This window comes from Tinamus guttatus, unplaced genomic scaffold, assembly GCF_059628265.1.
Source record: "Tinamus guttatus ecotype Peru unplaced genomic scaffold, ASM5962826v1 Tinamus_guttatus_pri_ptg000459l, whole genome shotgun sequence".
Lineage (NCBI taxonomy): Eukaryota > Metazoa > Chordata > Aves > Tinamiformes > Tinamidae > Tinamus > Tinamus guttatus.
In genome coordinates this window covers 9395396-9413059 of record NW_028288993.1, presented here as the reverse complement: position 1 = coordinate 9413059, position 17664 = coordinate 9395396, and the positions used below count along the sequence as shown (strand labels likewise).

The following is a 17664-nucleotide window of genomic DNA, read 5'->3' as shown; positions in this document are numbered from 1 at the left end:
GAAACCACCATGCCAAAACTTTAGTTTTGGGAGTCTTCCTTCTGCATGAGTCCTTTTCTGAAAGCTCCTTTAAGGGAGAAAAACCTGTATTGGTGGCTGTGTAGACCTAGGAAGGCTGTTCCGACAGTTGGGAGTGAACAGTAAGTTTCTACTTTGTTTCCCCCTTGATTTCTGAAGTTCTATTAGAGAAATAAATTAATCTCAATTAACTTTGGATACCTGTGATACATGTGTTGAAGCGAGAGCTCTTTACTGTGGGTTCCTTTTTGGCGACAGGGACACTGAGGCACTGCTGAGGTGGAGCAGGCCTGTGAACAGCAAGCGAGAAGAGCCTGTTTCCCTCCGGTAAAGCTGCAGAGACTGGAGGTGACTAGCTCAGATGCACAAATTTGCATTGTAAATGCAGGAAGTGAAGGGAAGTGGTTCCCAGGCTCTGTGTCTCTAGTTAAGTCAAGGGGTACAGAGCTTTCTGGCATGAAATGCCAGGAAAACACTTCAGTTCATTAGCTGCCTCATTGAGTTCCTCTCCATGAAAACAAAGAAAGAAGTTTGCTCTTGTTGCCTAAAAACATTTATAAAAGTTGTAAATTTGAATTTATGGCTGTAGGAAATTCTCGCCCGCCTTCATTTTTTTTTTCCTGGGGTTTCACAGGCTGTTACAGCAATAATTCAGAGCTCTGGCAGCGGCATTGAGCTCTGCCAGGTTTGTTTCTGAATCCTTGGTCTTTCGGGCAGATTTCCTAGTTCCTCAAAAAGGGCTTAAAGAAGCCAGGGGGTCCTGGTAGGGGGGCAGCACAGCCTCGTCCTGCCACTGCGCGTTGATACCCGACGTCTCGGCAGCAAAATCTGCACCTGATTGCCCCAGACCTCAGTGCTCGCGCTGTATCTGCCCTCCGCTGAGTGTTGTGTGTTGGGTTTTCCCCTAAAATGACCCTGGAGCAGTGTGGAAAGGTGTCAGGGTGAAAGCGAAATGCTGAGCTTCAGGGAAGGCTGGAGACCGTGGGTGCTGCGGAGGAAGCAAGCTGTCTATAGACACTCAGTTGGGATTTTTAAAGTTAGACAAAAACTAAGGAGGACACGGAAACTTATTGCCTTGTGCGTGGTTTCACTAACCCATGAAATTATACCTGTCACAGTAACTTAGTTTTAATAAAAACTGCTTTTTGCTTTGTGTTGAACTGTTAAATTGCATAAAAGAAACGCATCGGAAGTTAATTAATAGTTTGACCCTTTCCTTTGTGAGATTAGTTTTAATATTTTTGGATTAATTAAAGAATGCAAATAGAAACTGCTGAAAGATCATTTCCAGATTTGCAAATATTGTAGTGCTTAGAGTAAATATTTAGCTTTGATCTTTATTTTAATTTGCTTTTTTTGGTCATAATGGAGGCACTCTTGTTTCTTTTGAAGAACATTAAAAGTTCAACTGCTTTGCTTAAATCAACAAGGACTTGAACCTGCTTCTGTTAAGGTCAGAGTAGCAAAACCGTCACTAGACCAGATTGCTCCGTTCCTCCTTTTAGTAATTCAAGTAGCTTCATTGCAGCACCTTGCATATGAACAGGGAGCGCAGGATCCATCTCTTCCATTGTGGAGCAGCAACTCTTAGTAAGCAGAGTAGTTCCTGCCCCGGGGAAGCCAGTTTTTCCCTTGGAAGTTGTTTTAATGCTGCTGCCTTGTTTGTGTTACACTGGGAAATAAGGGGGAGCCCCTGAGCCCGTGTGGACCAGGAGGGACCGAGTTGGCACCGCGGTGACGGTGCCCTTAGCGCAGAGACGCGGTCCCCGCTCCGCTGCGCGTCCTCCCCGGTGCGCGATGCTGATAAGAGCCCCAAGGGCCATCGAGTCTGATGCTGCCAGCAAGGAGAGCACCGGCGTTGGGCTCGTGATCCAGCCCTCATCCCTTTTAGCTAGTGTTATCTCCTGGAGCCCTTTCAAATTTGCTTACTTTTCTAATCTTTCTCCTTCTCCTCTCTGCAGTGTTATCATTATCATGAGTTTTTCATCTCCATTTCTCATATTTCCTCTCGCAAATTGAGTGTTCATTAAAATGCTTTAAATTAAGACCTTTCCTCCTTTCATGCAGAGTGCATCATGCCTTTTTGTGCAAAACTTAAAAAAAAAAAAAAAAAATCCTTATCACAATGTTTCAGGCAGTTTACATTATATTCTATTAAAAATCCATTCTGTCCAAGGTTGTCACAATTCACAGATTAAAGCTTTCCAGAGTGCGTTTTGTTAGGAATACATTTATAAATTCACCTCTTTAGTAGTCCTGTAAGCTTGTATTTAAACCCGCTTTTTGATAATGTCGAATAAAGTTGAAGAAAGCGCATGGAAAGCTTTATTTGGAGCGCAGGGCCGCGTGCCGCTGCGCGGGAGCCGCGCTGCGCCCGTCCTGCTGCCGTCTCGGAGGTGGCTTCGGCAGCGCGCTGAGCAAGGAGGTGCGTGGCCGCCGGGCGCTTCCTTCTCTCTTGTGGCCTCTCCTTGGAGCAGGACTCTCTGAATCCCTTTTTGGTTGGGCTAGCGGGATCAAAAGGGTGTTTTGTCTCGAAAAGGCACAGGTTGTGCTTCAAGCACCAGCTCCGTGGCATTGCAGAGACCGCTGGGGCCGGGTCGGCTGTTGCACAAAAACTGGGTTTCTGCGGTAAGTGCTGCCTGCGAGGAGCAGAGGTCAAGGCTGTTGGACTTTGAAACCATTCAAGTTTTATCCATCTCCCGCATAAAATAACTGTCTGTGAAGGACTGGGATATGATCCTGAGCTCTAGGGCTGTATGTAGAATTGTTGAAAAAATACTTCTGAGATACAGAGAAGGCCAAAATTTGGTAGTCTGCCAAGCGCAAACCGTGTGTAGTCTCCAGATAAATGATCCTATTCTTGTAAAGACCATGGGTGTATTTTTGTATCGTAGCTGGCCCCATGCAGCATCCCAGCAGCATGAGAGATTCCCGCTGTCTCCAGAGCAGAGCCTGCTCTGCTGCAGGTTGTTCAATTAGCTGCTTTGGCAGCTGGGTGGCTCTGGAGACTCCGTGTCCATTGAAGCCTGAATGAGAGGCTTGGGTGCTCCTGGGAGCTCCATCAGCCTCTAGGCCTGGCTGGCTGCAGCTCGCCGTAGCTCACAGCACTTTGCTGTCAGCCGCGGTGTGGAAGGCACCCGGCCATGCCGTGAACCACTTGCAGATGTGTTTCTTGCCAGAGGAACTTGCTTGGCCCCAGGACATTGAGCATGTAGAGTGGCGTCAGCAACAAGAGTAGGCTGAGAGAAGATCAGCAGCTCTGACACAAAAGAGCGGTAACTGCTGAAGAGAGCCAGCCTTATTCTGCCTTATTTTGGGCCCATGGAAAGGCGATGGCCTGGGTGCCGTGAAGCTCACACAGCACTAAAGAAAAGTGAATGAGTAAGAGGAGTGGAAGGAGCAAAGAAATGCAAAGGCAATGAATAAAGCAGGTGGGAATGCCAAGAGAGAAGAGCTGGGGGGAAAAAAGCCAGAGCAATGGGGAGAGAGGAGCTGATGGCTCTCAAGCCTGTATGCCAGGCTGGTCTGATGTAAGTGAAAAAGTCAGACTTCTGAAGATTCCCATCCTATTATTATTATTATGCTAAAAAAAGCTTAAGGTGTGGGAAGAAGGGAAGAAATTTCAGCCTGTTCACCAAAGACCATGTAGAAAATGGGATTGTCCTGTAGGACAAAACCGGTTTGGGGAGAGCTGAGCTGGGGCAGGATTAATGTGTCTGTAGGCTCCCGCTTGCCACTGGGGTTTGCACAGGGGCTAGAGCGACTCCTCAGAGAGAGGATGATGCCAGGCCCCAAATTCAGGGCCAGGGAAGTCCCTGTCATGCAGGGAAGCACCGAGTGTGCAACGTAGTGAACTGGCCTGGGTCTTTCCCCCACCGCTTATGCACTTGTCTCTGTGCTTAGCTCAGAGGTGTCATGGGCAAAGAAATGCGCTTTGAATGTGGAATGGGAATGGCCTCCAGTTCCTGCAGAACTTATTTCCTGGCCTTTGGCCAGACCCCAAGACAGCACCGTCCCTTGAGCATTGGTGAAGAGAGCTTTATCCTCAGTGTGCCAGTTTTAAGGTTGTGACCCCTATTATGAGCGGTGGAGTCTGTTCTTCTTTGTGTGAGGAGTGTTCTGGTGGGAAGCATCCATGTATATTTTTCAAGCATAAATGACTTAACAGAGTTATAAAGAAAACCTGAGCGGCAAGAATTTTAACTAGCCTTTATTCTTTACATGTGTGCCTCCGTGTATAAAAGAATGCAAGCCTCCTTGGAAGTGTTTCTGTAAAATAAAAGCACCGGCATCTCACAGTAGCGTACAGAGGACAAAAATAATAGATAAATTACCAACAGGAGGAAGGACCACTTAGTGTAGAAAGCTGTAGTTCTAGGATCAAGTGGGAATATATAATTTCTGGAGCTTTTTTTCGTTCAAGGCCAGGGACAATGAAATTGTCTGTCCCTCTCCTGTAGGGAGCCTAATAGCCCGGTAACCACATGAATGCTCTCCTGGCCTGCCAGCTTTTTCTTCTTCCCGCTTTGTTAGACTCACTGCTGCTTTGGGGGAGTCCCCAGTGGAGATGGGTCACAAGGATTGCCAACTGGTAGTCCAGATAATTGCTTCCTGGCCCCGGTTCACCAGGCCAAGACAGTAACTCAGTGGCTCTTCTTATCCCATCCTTGTGCTGGTGCGATGCCTTTATTGAGGCCCAAGGATGTCTTTTTGAATGGATATACTTTTGTTAGGCAAAAGAGCTGTTGAGCGAGCAACCCCAAGAAGTGGCCTTAGCTCTTCACAAGACTAGTCTGCAGAACCTTATCAAAAACCTCCTGGCATTCCTGAAGTCTACTAGAGGCATTAAATCATACTAAACCCAGACATTCTGAATGATGTTTCGTTTGAAATATGGGTCCCAATCATTCTGAAACGAGTCTTGTTTTTTAATTTGACCTAATTAGCTTCATTTTGGATACATCATTCCTACATGTGAATCTTAATATTGATGTAACAGTTGGCAAAGTTTAATTTCAGGGTAGGGTAGTTTGCGTAATTAGGACTGTGTGAGTATAGCAGGGAGGCTGTGAGCAAATTTCCAATGCATGCTGAGTGAGCGAGTGACTGGTGAAACAGTTATTCATCCAGTGGCGTCTGCATGGTTTTCCCATATCGGATGCCAGAGGGAGTGATGACATATTCAGGAGTCAGTGGGCATCTCTGAATCCCTACCAGTCTACTGTCTGTTATTGCCCGTGCAACGTGTGTTAATGTTCATGCGGATGATAGCACATGAGTTACTATAGGAGATTTATGACCAATCTGTAGAGTTTTGGTGAATTTCTGAATCTTTACTCCACTGGACATACAGGTGCACATTCCAGCAATGCTTAGTTGAGAGCTCAAGACTGAAGGAGAAAGCCTAAGTAAGCCTGGCTGCTGACCCACTGCTCTTGTAACAGATCCTCTGGCTAAAAAGTACAAGAGCAAAATTACAGATGTCAGAGGTTATTTTTCTTCTCCCTGATACCTTAGAGAAGCCTTGTATGAGGTGTACACTAATCTAAGCAAGTCTGGATGCAGAAGAGCGTCGTTATGTAGCGAGGTACTTAAGTGCATACTTGGTTTTAAGTACCTACCTCAGTTCTGTTGATGTGGTTGCAATGATAAAGGAGATAGTCAGCAATTAGAGACAACACTATGCTGAAAATATAAGTCTTGATGGTAAGTCATGTTATATATATAATGAGAGACCACATCTGAAAATATTGTAGAAATCAACTCTGTGTAATATAGAACCTTTCTCAGTACATTGGAAATGTTGCTAAGGAATTTACTTTTTCATCAGCTGAAAGATTTAAGGTTCATAGTTGGATTGGTCTTTATATAATAGGACTGGAAGAAATTAATTCATGAATGCAAAATTGAGGAGCCTGGATTTGAGGTACGTTTAATTCCCACCTTTACCGATTTATGAGTTTGCCTGATAATGGAGCCTCCAGCGCATGTTTGGAATCCATTTGAGATCCGCTGACTTATGTAACAGCCAGTGCATTAAAGTACAAAACTGAAAGCTCATTTATTTAGGCATCTAGCCAAAATTTAAACTCATCTTGTTGTGAGGAGGAGCTGTTGCTAGACAGGCAAATATTAAATATTTTGCCTTGATTTATTTGATTACCCTGTGTGAAATCCCAGCATTAACTTTGCAAAAATTAACTTTTGCTTTAGTTAATACTTTTCACTTGTTTTTTCCTCAAATATTCCTCACCTGTGACAATAACTTACAGAGTAAAATAGTGAGGAACACATTCACTTACTGCAGTCTCCCAGTCTGAAGGAGGAGCTTGTCTGAGGACTGTTCACCACCTTTGTATGGCTGGGGCTCTAATAAGAGACGAGTTATGTCCTTCTAATCTCTGGCTGAAAATGCAGGCTACTGTTTTATAATAAACCTGGACATATTGCCTGTGGGATCTTGCACGCAGGTACTTGAAAGCTACCTCTGTTTGTTCTTTCTCTGCAATTTGCTCCATGCGGATTTTCCCAGGATACTTGTTAAGGGATTTGCTGTGAAATATTGCAGTTATTAAGCCAAATTGCTAAACCTTTAGCAAAAAAGCTTTCCTAAAAACCAACTGCCGATAGCCTGATCTCTCAGAAATTCCTTTTTTTATTGGTCTAATTAATGAGCTGCTTCTGATTCTTTAAAAGGCTTTGGGCTGATGGGACTCTGCAGTGTAGCAGGACGCGGCGCGTCCAATTTTCACGGGGTGAACGTTGTTTTGGGGCTTGCTCTTCTGTGGATATTGCGTGAAGATGCTGGGTTTCTGACGGGGGTCCTTAGCCTGACCTGAGGATCTGAAGCACCTTGCTTAGCCCTGCTGGAAATCCCTTCTTTCCCAAACAAATATCCCCGGTACCATCAGTCAACAACAAGGCTGTCTTACACCACGGAGAAGCTTAACGTGTTTCAGCTCTTTAGCTGTGAATACACTCAGCACTGCACGAGCAAAGAGAAATACTTAGTCTTGTCTCATAAGAGTTTCTGGTGCATTAGTTTAAATCCAGAAATTATTGGTCTCAGCAGTGAATGGATAGTGGAGATATTTGGAGATAGAAATTTCTATTTTCTGTCTCCCTTTAAGACAATTTTCTTCCAAGCTGGGTTTTCTAAATGCATGGCTGGTGTTTCTTTTTGTCAGATAAGCAGTCTTCTTAATGGTGTACCATTTAATTTCTTCAGTGACAAGAGGAGGAAATAAGTTATTCCTCTTTTAAAAAGAGTGATTTAAGTAGGGAATAATGAATGCAAAATGCTGTCATTAAAAATCAGCAGATAAACTGATGGATCATCTGTCATCCCAAGCCTTGCCATAAAGGAGAAGATAATGTTTTTTTTTTCTTTTTCCTTTCTCTTTTTTTTTTTCTTTTTAATGAAAATGATAATGATGACTGTGGAACATGTTGACTGTGAATGCCTTAATTGCCTTAATAATGAAGACTGTTATTTATCCAGTGAACACCACCTAGAGATTCCCTGCTGGCCAAACACATCGTAGGAGGAGATAACTTATTTCAAGAGCTTTCCAAAGCATCTAGTATGAGAGAGGGAGGATTTTACAGATTTTTAAGTCCTTTGTCCTCTCTGTATTTTTGAATTTCACTGTCTTTCTTCTGGCAGGGACTCGTTCTATACATCAGTGACATAAGTTAGATCCTATACGCTGAGGATTGGAGTGGCATCACGGGATGTGTTCGGGGGTCGGCAGTGGAAATGCTTCGCTCCGAGGTACCTGCCTGCCCTTGAAGGGCTCCCAGGTGTGATTCACCTCGAGGGCAATACCTAAAACAGGCCAGAACATTGCACAGAGGTGCCTTTTCTCTGCACTGAACATATAGGGCAACTACTGGGCTACCGCTGATGGAGACATCTGCATTAGAGAAGTAATAAATCAAATGAGATTGTTTCTTTGTTTCTTGGAAACTTTTTGCTTCTCTTTTGATGTCATTAAAGAGTTTAAAATTTGCAGGATACACCAGTTGGTCCTGTTACCTGGGGCTAAAACAGCTTTTTCCTTGCTTTATGACATGGCTTAGTTGAGTGTAAGCCCTTGGCATAAACCGAGTATTTGGGTGACTGTCATCCTTAAAACCTACCAGAAGTCCTGCAGACATGTTCGTAGGGATTTCCTTTTGCTGTAGTGCAGATGTCACAGTTAAAAAATAGTAGCTCACGTATTCATAGGTGTGAGGGAGATTTTCCCATGTGGCCAGTTGAATGCTTCACCTTGGGCTCTTCTGAGCTGAATCTTGTAATCCTGTAGTTTTCAGAAGATTTTTTTTTACCTGTTTTGGAAAGGATATGAAGTTAAAAACAGTTCTTAAGAAAAACTACTTCATCCTTACTCTCCTTGTCTCTTCTACATACACTGAATGTTTTTGAATACTTGGTGTCAAAATACCTGTGTTGTTTGTTAAGCAATGGTTGGCTTTCACTAGGGCCATATTCCAGAAAGTCTTTCCTGTCTAGCACTGGCCGTGGCAGGCACCGAGTGCATGATAGGACACTGTCTTCAGAAGGTCTCAGCGTTTGGGTCAGGTCCAAACTTATAGAAACTTCATTAAAGAGCCTTGGCCGAAGTTCATTAAGCCGAAGAGCAGCCTTCCACCTTATTTTGTATGCCTTTACTGCCTGCATTTTTTCTATTTTTTTTTTCTTTTTCTTTTCCTTTTAAATAGACTCTTTTGAAATCAGGTAAGTAATCTCGATATTAGACTGAGGGCTGCTCAGTGGCCAACAGCACTGAGAACTTGCCCCTTGTTTACTTGCATGAAATAGCACCCAACTGTCCCCATCCAGCGTGTGCTCTAGACGGATACGAATGCCCTGTTCCTCAGCACACACACCAGAACATCTATTTTTCTCACTCATTACAAGGAGACAGGAAAGGAGAAGTTCAAGCCCTCATCATGGTATATTCACCATCTCACAAAAGCATTTCTATTGACTGTGTCCAAAGCTTTATGAAACGATGCTATCACCAGGAGTAATATCCATTTCTGGCCTCTTTGAAGAGGATTCTCATATGTAATAATAATAATAAAGCCACTTTAACCCTGTTGGTGATGGCAACCAACAGTGCTTTTCCCCCCAGTTCCTGTATTCCTTGGAATATTCACTCCAGCTGCATAAAGGGGGCTCATAGCATGGTGCAGAGGTGGCTCCAAGGCTTGTGTGCCTGTGGGGACTCATTTTTCTCTTTGCCAGGGGCTTAACAGCAGAGCAGAACAGGTCACACGCAGGGCTGGGGTCTCCTCCTGTCTTGTCAATGCAACTTTTCATGTCTGATTACTTGTGTCCTGCATATAGCACTGTCCCGAGCCAGCTGAACGTGTGCGTGTTCCAAAAACACTGGTGAAGACAAAAAGCTCGAGTGTGTTCTAAGAAGCTCAAAATAACAGCAGATTTCTGTTGGTTCGGAAATGCCAAGGCATTTCTGCATTTATTCCCTGCACAGGAATTTAAAAACACTGGAGAGCTCCATTCTTGGCGTTTTACAGAAGAAAAAAAATCTCTGTGGGCTTCTTTTTGTTGTTATATGCATATGTGTGTTTGTATGCCTGTATATATACGTATAACATAACGAGCTAGAGAACCGGAGGGGCTGGGTTTATCGAAGCAGTTAAAGGGAACAAGGAATTGGTCACCTGCAGTGGGACAATTTGCGCTTTTGCCTCCTGTGATTCAGCGAATCCGTGCAGCTTTTTGGGTTGGCTGTCGGTTGGCCCTTACGTTGTATTTATTTGATGAGGGGATATCTGCTGGCCCTCCTCCCTCCGCCCCCGAGCTCCAGCAGAGATCAGCAGAACTGATGTGATGGGAGCTGTAATTCCCTTTCAGCCATGATTATGTGTCAGTCTGCTCTACACCCTAAGTGGTACTTCGGGGTTCCTGCTGGGAGTAGTTGATTAGATTTTGGTACCTTTTAGTTCTATACATAAGAATTTTTTTTTCTTTAACAGAGCAGAGGCAACACACAAAAGCCCCAGTTTATTCTTTATTCTCTTTTTCAACTAACACTTCATGTATAAAAGCAACAATACATTTTTTTTGGCAAGCCTGACCCTCATAACTCCCATTGTCCTCCTTTAACAAATGAAATTCAATTTAAAGGTTGATATTGGCCCCAAATTCCAGAATAGGTCTGTGACCTAGGTAGAGATTTCCAATGAAATATGAATGTTAAATTGAAATTGGAAGTGGGTAATGAAATCAATGCTAACTACAAGTTTATTTGTAGTCCCTCTTTTTACATTTTTCATTGTCAGCACAAGCTTTATTCCTCCAAATATATTATTGAATGAAAAAAGAAACTCTTTTATCTGCTAATGCTGATGCCTCTAATCCATTCTGTTCATTTTCTGTGCTGCTATTTTCTTTGTATGGTTCTTCTCTAGCTTATATAGCACAGAAGAACTTAATTGCTCAAGTCTGATGTAGTTTTCTATTCCTGGCAACTGTGTAGGTTGTGAAACCATTATGTAGGAGATGCCTTCTGGAATATGTAGCATGTTGCAGTTGGGATGTGGCAGGGCGAGGGCCCAGGCTCTGAGGAGCCTTTTGTGTAGCTTTTGGGGCATTTTCTGTGGCCCTGCAGTCAGATTGCCATTTCCTGAGCAATTTTTGCAAGCAGAAAGTGCTCATTCTGCGAGTCTCACGTTTTATAATGAATGTAATGTCACTTAATTCTGTGAGATAACGTGTGAACTCCCTGAATTTATACCAGCAGCTCAGAAGGCTGGAATCAACTCTTCATCTGATGACATGCGGGAAGACACCTTCCCCGGTGACTAACCACCTTTGATGTCTTGTTAATGTTGTTAATACCTGCAAACATTATGCTTGGTGCTGGTAATGTATAACACTAGAGACAGATTATGCCACAAAGGCTGGGCCAGTCTAGAGTTACTCATTTGCTCATGTTGTCCCTCCCTTAATTTTCTTCTAAATAGAGCTTTAATTAGGTCTCTGGGTGAGGCCAAATGGTACCTTGTCCAGTGAAGGCTGTTTTGGAGTCCAGACCCTGGGACTGTCTGGGTTAAGGCTGGTCCCTGCTCTGGATCTGACCCTGTAAGTTTTCCAAGTGCTAGAGAGCAGTGACTTGGGTGGTACGAAGGCTCCGTGTGAGTTACGTGCTCGAAAGTTATTTTGTAGCAGCAATTCCACTTATTCGCCATAAAATATTAAGATAGTGCTGGTACCCTGATGCACAGTAGAGTCTTGTTAAATTTTAATAGTGAGACATATTGACAAGTCTTGCAGTTTTTATTGTGTGCCCTGAGATATTTATGTTCTAAGGCACTGATTCCTGAAGCCACGTGATTGAAAAGGATTCAGCTTGCATTTAAAGGAAAAAGTGCAATTCTGTGACAACACTTAAATCTTGAGGAATCTTTAAGGTGAGTTCGTGCATGTGCAAGGTCTGTTGGTGATGCATAGGAGGGCTCTTGCTTTTTCATGCTTTAGGCATTATCAGAGTGCACACGGTGGTAGGGAGGATTTCTGTGTTTTGGGACATAAATTATCATCCTTTGCAAGTGCCCATTTGCTTTCCTGTCTTGGCAATTAATGATGGAGCAGGCAGTAATTTTAACATGAGCTTGGTCAGTCTGCTTGTTAATACACCACGAACACAAACACTGTAGGTTCGGAGGATCCCTGCACTGCTAATTAGTATTTCTGTGGTTTCACTAATCGCTTGAACTGGGAACTTGGCCAAAGCTAACAGAAAAGACTTCCAGTACAATAAATTGTTTTAATTTTGTGATCTGATCTTATGCATGGCTCAGTGTTTCTGAAAGCGCGAGTAGAATAAAATCTCATTTTCCATGATAACATATGCAAATCAGAACTTTTTGGTCCCAGATGAAGCTCTGCTTCTATTGACATGGTGCTAGCAAAATACTGTTAAGAATAAAAAGCCACTAAAACTTTATTTTGCTGATAATATTTCATTATTGCTTTGTAAGCTACCTTAACCGTAGGGCAAAATCTGCTGAAGAGATAGGATCCTGTAACTCTTGTTTGCTCTATATCATTCTCTCCATGATTTATAGAAAGCCATAGGTGTTCATGCCATTTTGCAGACATATAAAAGATTGACATGTTCCTACCTCAAAGAACTCAAAAATTTTGCAGTTTAGCAGCAGTCAGCAGTTTCTCCCATCTGAATTTTACTTTTTAACAGCACTGTATAAAATCACTATTACACAGCTGCCAAATGAAATGGCATTTTATTTTCAGTTGCAAATGTGATTTATTTTTTTTTCTTTTAATGCTTATTAAGGGTCCGAGGCTGCCTACACAAAGGACTAAGAATGTCTTTGCCCTTACGGTAATAGAAAATAGAAGTGGTGCAAAATAGCCCCGATCCGCCGACCTGGTGAGATTACGTGGGATGTCCGTGAGGCTGCCGGGAAGGGGCCACGTGGTGCTAAACATGACGGGGACTTTCATGATCTGGGTAATACTCAGTGCAAACTAGAGGAAGATTCCCAGCCCCGTTCCCGGGAGGAAGCAGCCCCCGTTGGCGGGGATGGCTCCCAGTCAGCAGCGGTTTATGTGGGATTTGCACTCGTGGCCGAGCAATGAAACGCTCCGTATCCCCTATCAAGCAGACGCTCTTTCAGCAAGGTGCTTGGGGATGATTTCTGCAGCTCTTACAGAGGTCAACCAGCTAATTCCTCATGGGCTCCCCTGAAAATCTTTCCATTAAAGCTTAAGGATCTAGGTGAGAGAATTTTTATATGGCTAATATGTCCCTGTCTGAAGGAGGATGCATTCACTTACGCATTACTTAAGCATATCTGAAACCTTTTCCCACAATTGATTTTTAGACAGTTGGATGCCTTTTTATTGCTGGTATTTGGAATGCCACTTTGCTACTTGACCCATCTTTATGTTTTGCATTATATCTTTACAGGAAAATGTGGGTAAAGTTCCACTTTAATACCTGCAATTTTAGGATTTCCAAGCAGTTGTATAAAGGTAAAATACATCTATATCCTGCCAGGTAATTCAGCAGAATTATATATATAAACATAACATTAAAAGCCATTTTCTGAGGTTCATGATTACACTGATTTTGTTTGTCACACACCTGCATGTAGTGACTTGAAACATTCTGTCACTTATGGAGTAAACTCTGTCCTGCAGCATAATGTGACAGATGCTAATGAATATGCTACAGTGCTGAATTTTGAAACAGAGATACTTGGAAAGATCTTACTATCACCTCACTAAATGCTTTGGAAATTAATTTTAGTGAAAATAAAGTAGGATTCTGGGCTTTTTGCAGCAAAGCTCCCAGCATTTAAGTGGGAACTTGAACCAGCTCTGGCTCTGGAGTCTGGGTGCATTTTCCCATGCAAGACAGCAGCAGGGTTTTCCTTCATTTGGATTTGGGGCAGTGTCAGAAGGCCCTTGTGGGGAGCACAAGGTCGAGGCTGCCTCAGATTAGACACCCAGCCTTTCTCCTCCAACAAAATCTCAGCAGAATATCTGAATTAACAAAATAGAGTTTCAAACATGGAGAACTTATTGAAAGGCTTTGGGAAAGAAGGACTATTTTCACTCTTTTTCTTAGTCTTTTAAGTGCTTACACCGTGCAAATATTCTTGCACAGAAATGTAAGATAAAAATGGAGTAAGAGCTCTCTTGTAATTCACAGATGCACGTGGTTTTAGTCCTTTTTTCACTGCAGGAGATCAGCAGCTCCAGGTTTCTCACTCTGCTTTCCTTTCCTTGCATTTCTTTGATGTTTGCCCATTGCCTGTGACCGGGAATCACCTCACCGGCTCCTGCGTCTCACTGCACAGCGCCTTTCCTCGGGGATATTATCTCTCCCAGTAAGCTAAATGCTGAACTTGTTGTCTATGGGCTCAGCCCTGCAGTTAGGGCAAGCTCACGCTGGGTGTTGTTTAAATTTCCTGGTCTCTGCATCGGTGAAGTAGCCGTTGGCTTCCAGGGACGTGCCCAGATTAGTGTCCATGCTCCAGCAGTGCATCCCGATGCCCCAGGATAAGATGCGGTCGGTGCAGCTCCATGCCGTGTTGACAAGTCTCCGGCACCACGAGCATGATTGTGTGCTAAACTACAGGGATTGTAGGGATTTCAGTCACACGATGCTGCTGGGAGGAGTTAATATCCTTCCTGAGCGAGCACATGGCCTAGAGGGACCGTTTTGTGCGCAGCGCTCCGGTAGCGCGCGCTGAGCAGCGCCGAGCAGAAAGACTAATGTGCGCTGTGTTAAATGGTGTCTGGGGTTTTGCTGGGTCCCTATTCATAAAACACAACAAAGTGGCGACAAGGATAAGCCTTGTCAGCTAAAGGAGCTACTGGGAATACGCGGGAGTACTTAACGAGTAAAACAAATCAAAATTTGAAATCTACCCTTACAAAAGGAGAGCACAGGGGGGATTTCGCTAGAGTTAACTAGAGTATTTGCAGAAAAATGGCAGGAAAATGCGACTAGAATGGGGGTAGGAGAAACACTGGGATTAGCTTTGCCGTAGCAGGTCAGAGCTCTGTCTTGAGGCTGATGTGGTGGCTCCAGCAACAGCCAAATGCTGGATGCTCTGGGAGAAGGGGTATGGAGAAGCAGCCTGCCCAGCCTTGCAAGGGACCCTCTGGAGCCATGGAGCCAGGCCCTTGGTTAGTGCTGTGCCCTTAGCCCACTTCACGAGAGCAGGAGGCCCTTTCCAAAACCCTTCTGCGTGGTAGGACCCCACTTGCTCAATGTAGGGTCTGGCCTCAACGGGTTAACTGTCCGTTGTTCATGGCAAGCCTATTTTGGTTCTAAGCAGATTCCTTTTGAGTTGTAATTAGGGTGTCCTTGTGTTCGTGGCTTGTTTCCATGTGGGAATCTTTCCTGCAGAAGCCGTTCCAGGAGTTTGGCGGCTCGCCTGGCGCTCGGGCAGCAGCTCCCTGCTGGAGCAGATGCTCCCTCGGTGGCTCTGGCCAAGTCGCTCACACTCTGTTCCTCAGTTTCTCATCATTAGGTGGAAGTGTTGACACCTGCCTTTCTTGCAAGGGACTTGCGCGCTAATCATGGAGAGTTAAACCATGTGTTAAGGAAAATGCCATATGCTCATTGGACAGAACAGCACCCCTGGATTTTCTTCTGGCTTGGACCTTGTCTTCAGCTCAGGGTGATTAGCACATCAGTTTTAAGTGTTGACTTCAGTTCTCCAGGAAGGTTTCAACTGACCCTAAGTGTCAGATATTCTTAGAAGCAGAAGTGATTGGGAGAACACTGTAAAATAAGTGCTCTTTGCTTGTGCCTAAATATGCAATAAAATCCAGTAGGCTTTTAGAAAGTGCCCTGCAACCAGCTCTGCTTGAAGTTTGCAGCAGGATGGCAGAAAGCCCCCTTAGGCCCTTCCTTATGTCTTATTTATGGCTCCTCTCTTGGGATAGGGGTTGGTAGTGCATCATTCCTCATTTATCAGCAAGTATCCCATGGTACTGGGCGACAGTGAATTTGTATCCTACTTTAACTAACTTTTCTTTTTCCTCCTGAACTAAGGCTGTAGTGTTGTATCCCCTAAGGACAGGGCTCTTGTTCTGTTACAAGGAAAATTGTCAAAATTTTCTGGGAAATTATGTTCCCTTTCGCCATTCTCTGCTGTTCAAAGACCTCTGGTGAGTTACTGAGGGGTAATTTTCCGCAGCAGGTACTCAGCTACTTCCAGCCCACTGTGTTAATCTCACCTTAATTAGATCCTTCATCCCATTCTTGGGAACAGATGGGAGGCTCAGGGCTGTGAAATACTTGGGATCTCCGGAGAGTCCTGGGCAGCCGTCCTCCACCCCCTCACAGATACGGCCGTCGACGGTGGTGTAAGATTGTTTCATGCTGTACACATACGCTAGGCACTGGGATTCAGAGGTGGTGGTGTCTTCTATCCAAATACCTGCTAAGACCCACCAAAGAAATTACCTCTTACTATTTTAACATTTGCTCTGAAGATGCGTGGCTTAAAGAATTGATAAATTGGGAGCCTCATTCTTTTCTGCTTAGCACTATACGTTGATGTTTGCAAAACTGTATGAGCCATGAACAGGTAACTGTATGAGCCATTAAAAGCAGTAACCATGCCTTACTTGATGCCCTATGTGTCAATGCACAGTCCACACTGTTGATACAAAATCCAATTAGGACAGGATTTTAGGTGACCTTCTTTATGCTTCTTTCAGTTTGCTGCTGGAGTAGTCTGCAGATGCTCATAGCCAGATGTTCCCTGCCATGTGTCCATGTTCTAAGCTGGATAGAGCACCGTGATCCGAAGGGGATGGTGACAAGGGAAGGACAAAGCCACAAGAAATCTGAGCCTTTTCCTTGAATATCATAAGGGAAGTTGTATCACAGTGGGATAGTGGTGATCGCCGTTTCTGTCACTATTGTAACTAGGTTTACTTTCTTGACTTGTCAGCTAGGCATGTGCTGGCCAGCAGCCATCCCAGGCACTGGATCCATACCTGCTGGCATCCGATATGAAACCTGGAATACGGCTTTGTTGATTTACCCCCTCCATCCTTCCTTCCTTCCTTCTGTTCTCCTTGCACCAAGCTAACCCTTTGGCTTACGTCCAAGTATGTCAAAAGAGTTTTAGAAGTGAAGTACCTGCATGCTCAGATTTTAGTCTGGAGCAGAACATCACAACCTTCATTTGGAAAACATGGAAGATTCAGACACTTTCCTGGGCCTCATAAGATTGGGTAATTAAAGAATGAGGAAAAAGCCCTGAATGAAACATCTCATGGAGGGTTTTTGTTCTATTTGCCGGGTCTTGGAGTACAGACAAACCCATTAAAATGAGACCATAAAACAAGCCACTGGTTTTGGTAAACGTGCAAGTTTGGCTAAACCTAAAGCAGAGAGTAACAAGATTTAGGGCAAGTATCCTTGTGAAATTACAGTTTCGAACCGGGAGCCCCACACCAATCGATGGGACTCTGCTTTTGTTGTGGTCACAAAAATCACCAGTCTGACTCATGCTATTACAGTGATGCACAGTGTTGTCAAGGTAATGGATTTGGGCACTTGGCGTACACAGGAAGGGTGTAAAAGGCAAGGAGGTAATCTGCAGGCCTCAAAGACCAAGCTCCATATCAAGGATATTTTTTCCTTTTTTTTTTTTTTTTTTTTATGACCAATAGAGAATACTCATTTTTTGTTGTAGAAGTGAGGTTTTTCTGCCCTGGCCTGTGGTTGCTATCAGTGTGCACATTGCCCCTGGGAATGCTGCTGCTTCCCACCTGCAGAGAGGTATGAACCTCTCCGACTGGTAGCTGAGAAACTTCCCTTCTGAGGCCTGAAATAGAAATTAGAAAGGGAGAGATACCATGGAAATGATTCCTGGCTTGGTGTCTTAGGGAAGGACTTTATTTAGGTAACACAGAGCAGTTTAAAGGAGGCCGGGGTGTGGAGGCAGCTATAGAGGTGGCTCTATGGACTGCGTTTATAACCCATGAAGGCCTCTCTTTTCTAAGAGTAGCAGCAGCCCTCCCAAGGGGCCTAATCCAAACCTCAGCAAAGCCAGTGGAAATGCTTCCACTCATTTTTAGTTTTTTGGATTGGGCCTTTGGTGGAAAAAGTC

The 17664-nt window shown here is 44.1% G+C and overlaps 1 protein-coding gene across 1 annotated transcript in view; it reads left to right on the top strand.

Annotated features, from left to right (window-relative positions):
* TMEM132B (transmembrane protein 132B) overlaps positions 1–17664 on the top strand; it is a 207430-nt gene that overhangs the window by 96067 nt on the left and 93699 nt on the right. The window lies entirely within an intron of this gene.